The following is a 7073-nucleotide window of genomic DNA, read 5'->3' on the forward strand; positions in this document are numbered from 1 at the left end:
TCCAAATTGGCACATAGCTTGTGTTGCCGCAGTGTTTGGAGAACCTGTCGGATGTGGTGGAGGTGCTCTTCCCAACTCTGGCTGAAGATCAGAATGTCATCCAAGTATACTACTACAAAGGAGTTGGTGAATGGCCGCAAGATGTCATCCATTAGCCTCATAAAGGTTGCAGGAGCATTCGTCAATCCGAAAGGCATGACCAACCATTCGAAGAGGCCCTCCTTGGATTTGAAGGCAGTCTTCCACACATCTGAGGGTTCAATTGGTACCTGGTGATATCCTGACTTCAGATCGATCTTGCTGAAATATTTCGCCCCCTTTAGTTGGTCTAGGAGGTCATCAATCCGCGGGATCGGGTACCTATTACGGACAGTGATCTTGTTCAGCGCCCGATAGTCAATACAGAGTCTCCACGTCCCATCCTTCTTCTGTACCAACACTATCGGGCTCCCACAGGGCGAAGAACTCGGACGGATGTGACCTTTCTGTAGGAGCTCCTGAATCTGCCTCTTGATTTCATTGTTCTCCAGAACGGAGCGCCGATAAATTGGTCCATTGGGTAGCGGCGCACCTGGGGTCAGATCGATGGAGTGCTTGACTTGACAGTGCAGAGGAACCCCTGCCGGGGAGGTGAAGATGTCTTCGTACTCCTCCACAATCTTGTCCATCTGTAGCTGTCGTGCAGAGGGACCCCGTTTGGAGGCCGCGGCCACTGTCTTCTTCTTCCCTTGAGGGCGTATCATCAGGAAAACAAATTTCCTGGTTTTGGAAATGATCTTACTGCATTGTTTTGCAGTAATCAAAGAGATGGCGGCAGGTGGTGCTACCTCTGGTATCCTGAACAACTTATTTCCCAATGTAATAATAACAGCACGGGGCCTTGATTCATACACAGCATGTCGCTTCCACAAGTATGGTTGTCCTAGTAATACATCACAAACTTCAAGGGGAGCAATGTCACACAATACCTCATCCGTGAAGGGCTTGATGTTGTATGGAAGGCGACACTGCTGGCTCACGCGAAGATCTCGCCCTTGGTGAAGCCACCCAATGGTGTATGGTTGTGGATGTGCTGTGGTCGGTAAGCCCAACCGCTTCACGACCTCTGCCGAAATGAGGTTCTTTTGACTCCCGCTATCAACAATGAACTGTATCGGGGAGCCCTTTACCCACATCTGGGAGTGGAAGAGACGCTCCTCCTCCTCTGGATCTTCGGGTTCATTTTTCTGGATCTTTGCGGTAGCAACAGTGGCGCTGGGATCCGCATCAATGATCTGCTTCCCTTTCTCATACCCCTTATCGGGTTCTGACTCAGAGTCGGAACATGCATCTGATTCTGAAACCTTTAGCTCAGCCACCAGTGACTGCTTGGCCCGACACTCACTTGTGTTGTGAGTGGAGCTCTTATGGAACTCGCACCATTTTCCAGTGTCCTTTCTCGGCTTCGCGGCATTGCTCTTTGCTTGCAGCTTCGGCTGGTTGTCTTGGGCTGTCCCGCCTTGGCTTTGTCCTTTGTTCTGTGGTTTAGGGGCACCTTCCCCCTGCTTTGGATTCGCATATCCAAAGTCTCGCTTCTTTTGTTTAAACTTCTGCTCGACCTTGACGGCATACCGGTATGCTGCGTCGAGCGAGGGGATGTTTAGGAACTGTATTTCTTCCTGGATGTACTTGTGCAGGCAGCCACGGTATTTGAGTATCAAATGTTGCTCCGAATCCTTGATACCCAACTTTGTGCGAAGGGTATGGAAAAGATTGGTGAACTCCGGCACGTCTTGGTCCCTTCCCTGCCGCAGCGTGGTCCACTTTATGTATTCATCCTCATAGCTTCCGACAGGGTAGTACTGCTCCTTGATGGCATCCCGGAACGAATCCCAGGTGGGTGCGGCTGAAAATAGTGAGCCAGTACTTTCATCCTTCTGCTCGCAGTAGGTTTCCCACCAGTCCTTGACGTGGGGGGCTGCTTTGAGAAGAGCAAAAACAATCTTTTCCCGACTCGAAAATTCATGAACAGAAAAATAACCCTCTAGCAGATTTAACCATTTATCTACGGCATCGGCGTCTATCTGACCCTCGAATATGGGGATTTCAAAATTAACTTGTACCTTAAAGGGTGTGGCGTTTCCAGAGGAGCTGCTGGAAGCCGATGCGCCGCTTCTGGGTAGCCGCTGAAGGATCTGCGCAAAGCTGTCCATCATCGCGTTCCGTTGTCGCTCGAGCGCTTCTTCGAGCAAGATTTTGATGGGATCTCCTGCCCCCTCGTCTTTCTTCTCGTCCGCCATGGGAGGCCGTCGGGATTTGCGAGGCTGGTCTTGCAAAGGTTCAACCAGTTCAAGCCCTAACTCCTTATATCCCGACCTTGTTGGGGACATGCAAAGAAAAACAGAGAAAAAGCAGACTGCTCTGATACCACTGATCCAGATTCAAACAGGAACGCAACAAATTACAGAGATAACCATATACACAAAGATGCAGCGGAAAGAATACTTCATTTCATTAATGGAAAATACTGAAATATGCTTACAAACAGAAATGGAAATAAACTAGCTAGGGCGATGGTAGCTTATCTCTGAGAAGAGATGTGATGGCTACATGCCTCTGAACTGTGTTACAATGAGGCTCGAAGGCCTATTTATTGTTGAGAAACAATGGAAAAACCCTTAACATTCCAAAACCTAACCCTAGGAGATGAAACGCCAAACTGTGGGCCCCGTTTGGGGGTAAGTTGGTACATCAACTTCTCGGGGTCGTAACTTTGGCATATGATCTCCGTTTGACGCGTACAATAGCTCATTAGAAAGATCTATCCGAGCACTATCATTGTTGGAACGTGCAACACCAGTCCATTCCATGGACTCGTGTTGCTCCCGGATTCCCCAAAAAACGTCGTTTAGGGCCTCAAAATGGCTCCGGAAGTTCAGGACCCGAAAAACTGCTAAAAATAGTAAGTTGTGCTACAATTAAGGAAACTGAAAATGCTGAGAAAGACAATGGTGGGGGTCCAGGTGGACTTGGCAGGTGGCCACCAATATCCACCTGGATCAGTACACAACAAAGGAGCATAAGAAATAGAGTATAGAAGCCCAAAGGAAACTGTGGATAAGTTTTCCTTTCCTCACCAGTGATAGTGGCCATTGACTTCATAGTAAGTTGTTGGTGGATATTATGGATTTTTGAAGGTCGCTATGCACAATCCGATTGTTGTAGTTGTTGGTTGGGAGGGAATGGGCCTATAGAACCCATGTTCCATCAACTAATGTCGGATTAAATCCTTGAGAAGTTTCCTCACCCATGCTCTAGAATCTGGCTTAGGGGTGGTTGGGCAGCAAGAAAGACCACAATGATGCCCAATATAAGGTTGGGTGGAGACCAAAACTTAGTTGCCCAACTTTATTTGAGATAAATATTTATTTTCTTTACCATGTGCAAAAAAATATTACGTTATGTTTACTAATCTACAGTCTTGCTCACTGAATTCTTAAAGCGTGGATTCTCTCATACAATTAATTTGGTAATAAGTTGATGGTTCCTAGATGATTGATAGGAGTAGGATGGGTTTCATGTATAGTGTTGATATACTAAAATGTTTTGAAACTATGCAATACTCCATAAGGAAAACATATTTACATTATAGCTGGTCCATATGAAGTAGATCCATAGTAGTAGAATCTCTCTCTATCTCTCTATCTATCTATATGTGTGTGTGTGTGTGTGTTGCTACTCTGTGTAAATATATATTTGTGTATACTTGCATAGTATGTAAGTTACAATATGGAACAATCCTACAACTAGGGTATTAGGGACCATGCACCTCATTGACAATGTGGTTGTATATGTTCATAAAGAGTGTTGAATGTAAAGGATTTAATTGTATATAAGGAATACTAGATATGTGATACCCTACTCCTTCTCATTTCCCTTAACATTAAGAGGTAATATGTTAGGTCCCTATAATACTAGTGTATTCCCCTTATTTTTATTAGTGTAGCCCCTTATTGTTATTATTTGTCCTATGTATCCCCCATGTTGTTATTGTTGTGCCCCATAGAAGCCCATTATTATTAATTTTGTGCCCTTACATTATTATTGTTATGTAAGCTCTGATTATATTGTGACCCCCTAGACTCCTATATATACCAAGGGGGTATTATCATTTGAATCATCCAAGAATTGTTCATTTATTTAATGTAAAGGAGGTTCCCCCCTCGAAGAGGATAATTTTTAAGTCGTTGATCTAACTTTTCTGTGAGCTGGTTACATAACATTTGGTTAAGGAGCATTGGATTCTAGGGTTTCGTTATCCAAATAGGTCATCTTATAATTTTCACTATATCATTTTTTCTACGAGGCTTAAAAATTTTAAATTGCAACCATGTGGATTTGAAACATTGGTGAAATTTGTGTATGAATTTAAAATATCGGTTCGCTATATTTTTGGAGATATGATCCAACGAAGTTAAGGTTTTTGTAGGCTTCATAATTCCATATCAAACATGTGACCTAGGGAAAATTATCATAACTTTCTCTCCGAGCATCGGATTTCAATTTAGTAAAGAGTGACAAAAAGTGCGCAGATTATAATTTTTTGGATATAATTTTTAGGTTCAAAGGTCGAAACGGTGACACATGGCACTCCATACAAATTCTCTCTACTAAACTAGTTTATAATCAGGCCATCGTTGGAGATTGGAAATAACTCTTTCTTGAGGAATCCAATATCGATATGAATTATGGGGTTTGAAATAATACTCATAGGGCAACCACAGGACAAAATTTCAGATCTTGGAGATCCACAATTATAGAGATATAATAGTTTCAATATCAAGATATAACAATTTATTCTCTCTTGCATAGAAACCACAAGTTGTCGAATGAGGTAGCTTTCTTATCCTCATGGATATTCGTTACCTTGTTCAATAGTTAGTTCATTTAGAACAATGATGATTATCTTCTTATCATGTCTCTCGTATCTCACAGTTGAGATCTTATGAAGATATCCCTTCATTCTTTGATATCTTCAACTTTGTGTAGATCAGATATAAGTCATGTGACCTTCTTTATCGCATCTTCAAAGAATAGTCTTACGAGCTTATCATATACATCTCTTTGTTGTCTCCAATATTTCTATGTGAGGGGACCTTTCATAAGAATCCCTTTCCATCAATTCAGAGCACACTTTTTCCATTGAAATGTTCAATGACTTCACTTTCTTCGAGGACTATGTCTATCCTCCTTTTTCATGCAAGGAATTTTGATGACCCAACTAGCTTATAGATCTCCTTGCAAACACGAAGTCATTTTACCAAATTTAATTAAAGAATGAAAGATACTTGACAAGTGAAGATGAAATCTTCTACTTGATCACTTTGATGATGGTTGAAGAAGATGTATTAGTGCTCCCTCTTGGATGATCTTCTTCCAAATGAAAAAGCCTTTCTTCAATAAAGAAGATTGCTCCTTTTATGATGACAATGCCTTTTGATCTGGCTCCTTTTGATGAGGATGATTTTCTCCTTCCTCGGATGATCTTATTTAAGGACAAGGAAAGGATCCTTGCTTGCTTTATAACCTTGAAGATGATGACAATGCCTTCTGGCCTTCAAGATACTTCGACTTCTTCGGTAGTGACTAAGTGAAAATCATAATTGCTTCCAGGGTTTTGACTTTCTTCAAGATGATGTGATATTCATCTTTAAAGTTATTCGAGCTACCTTGATTTGTAGGTAACTTGATGAGGGTCTTTGTGGTCTTTTGATGATGACTAGAGGATCCAACAATTTTGTTGTTGTAGACGGCTTCTTCTATCTAGGGTTTTATTATTCAATGTAGATCTTGATCTTTCGCTTTGATAACCTTCAACTTGATTAGATCCTTTTCTTGAAACTTGATCCTTGAGTGTCTCTTTGATTAGATGTCGTTCCTTTGACTTTAGCACCTTAATTCTGATACGATGCTGAAAAATCTAGGGCATAAGGAGTTAAAAGATTTATTTGCTTGATAATTTCTTGTGATTTAATTGTACCTCTTAGCTTATAGTCTTCTTTTCATTATATTATTATTATTTTCTTTTCATCGAGACAATTACCAATATGCACAATAAAAGACAAGTGAAACAGTATGTAGGCTTGTCATCTAGGGACAAAACCTCTCTCCTCTTGAGGGGAAAACCCGATCAAAATTCTTCTTATAGATCTTCAATTGACAAATACCAAGACCATGACAAAGACCCTTGACTGTAGCATCCTCCCAAGAACCTTGTTACTAACCTTGATGTTTTTCCTCTTCCCTTTTCTCAACTTTCTACATGATTTTAAACTTCTCCCCTTAGCTTCTAGAGAAACTCGGTCTTTATCCTTCATACTCTCTTCTTGGCTTGTCCTAGAGAAACTCGGTCTCTAGGATGTTATTGGTCTCTATCGTGGTCGCCTAGATAATCTCAGTCTCTTAGGTTTACCATAGAATAGAAACCCTAGTCTCCTTGATGTAGCAATAGGTTCTTCCTTCGATCTTCTTGTGTTTTGTTCATTATTTATTCCTTCGCTTGAAGAAGAGTATATACCCCAAGATGGACCCTAGAAGAATCCTTCCTTCACTAATCCCATAAGAGTCCTTTCTTTGCTATCCCCAGAAGAAACCTTAATTTGATATTTCTTCTTCTCACTTCTCTTGTTTGTCTCTAATTTGCACTTTTGCTTGACCGAATTCTTGTCTAGTTTCTTGCCTCTTAGTGAGGACGAGTGTGGCTACTTATACACTTCACCTCATGTCCCTTAGGCCGACATGACCCCAAGTAGGTAGGCCGACGTCTTCTAGCAATTTCTTCCATCATTGTAGGCTGACTTGAAGAGGATAAGTGACAAGGTCTTGGAGGATACTTTTCATAGAAAATTTTGATCTTTTACAAAGTGTAACATGATTTCATTACATGACAATGACTTTATCATTTTATGACTAGATGACAAATAATTCTTAAAGACTCTCAATGAGAGTCTTCATTAAAATACAAAATCTCTTGCCCATGAAACCATGAAGCAAGTTAATACAATAATTTATTTTTCTTCTTTACATATCATTAC

This window comes from Pinus tabuliformis, chromosome 3_2 (genome assembly GCF_031772625.1).
Source record: "Pinus tabuliformis cultivar Carrire ecotype Pingquan chromosome 3_2, CPIR1, whole genome shotgun sequence".
In the NCBI taxonomy this organism is placed as follows: domain Eukaryota; kingdom Viridiplantae; phylum Streptophyta; class Pinopsida; order Pinales; family Pinaceae; genus Pinus; species Pinus tabuliformis.